Below are 1,197 nucleotides of genomic sequence, written 5' to 3' on the forward strand. Positions count from 1 at the left end.
CTAAATTAACAAAACAAATGAAAACAGAAATAGACTCACGGACACAGACAAGACTGGTGGTTACCATTGGGTGGGGATATGGAGGTAGGGGAAAAGGTGAAGGGGATAAAAAGCACAAAATTAAAACAATAAAAAAATAATTGTCAAATTGCTCAACAATACAGAGTTAAAGTTCTATTAACAGTGTATGAAAGTGCTGATGAATTGTGATTTAACTTCTTTTCTGTCTTTGGGAATGGAGTGGAAGAGAGTCCCCTTAAATATCTATCTTGAAGCATCTTTGTGAACTAGGGTGCAATTTCCTCTACTCTCAGGACATTGATGATTTCTGCCCAACATTCCGCAGGGACTTTACGGCAATGAGGGAAGAAATGGTGGGACCTTATGGAGACAGCAGACAATTGCTGATTTTACACTGTTGCAAAACAGAACTTATTAAATGTAACAAATTGCTATAGTGTTTTAATGTCCTTTTGCTACTTCTATATAGTATCCAAAGGTTGCAACACTTTCTCTTCTTCGGAACTGAGTGAGGGGCAGTCATTTCCTTCTGCCTCCTTCCTAATCACCAGGCGTGGCACGTGCTGTTCCCTATCCCCTTAGGGAGACCCTTTGCTGCTTTGTTGGTCTGTCTGACTCCCTTAAAATTTTAAGTTAAAGGGCTAACTCCTCTGGGAAACTCTTCGAATGCTGATTTCTCATCCCAGCAGCACCACAGCTCTGAGGTGTTTTGGAAGTCTTCATCAAGCATCAGTTTCCGTGCGGATGATAAGGTCAGCTTGGGTGGCTGTGAGGAGGATGATGCCGTGGGTATAGAGCCCAGGCCCCTGAGTCAAGCAGCCGTGTCCGAGTGCTCGGCCGGCCCCATCTCTCTGGGTTTGGGCTGATCACAGGGCCTCAGTTTCTTCAGTCTAGCAGGTATGCCGTAACTCCAGAAAGCTAACGCTCGGGGAACCCCGCCGCCGCTTAGCACCTCCCACGTGTCCCCGCCCTTTTCTACGATCTCTCTGCTCCCGGTACTCGGGCTGCCCTCCCGGCGGCCCCTCACTGGCAGGAGAAAGTCCTTTAAAAGGCTGAAAGGACCTGATGCAGGGCGGGGAGGACAAAGGTTGGCGGCGCGGTATCCCGCCGAGATCGCTACGCTTTCCCCACATGGGGCTCCTCATTGGCTGGAGGTCGCCGCTCGCCGGCGCGTCT

The sequence above is a fragment of the Manis javanica genome, chromosome 10 (genome assembly GCF_040802235.1).
Source record: "Manis javanica isolate MJ-LG chromosome 10, MJ_LKY, whole genome shotgun sequence".
NCBI lineage: Eukaryota > Metazoa > Chordata > Mammalia > Pholidota > Manidae > Manis > Manis javanica.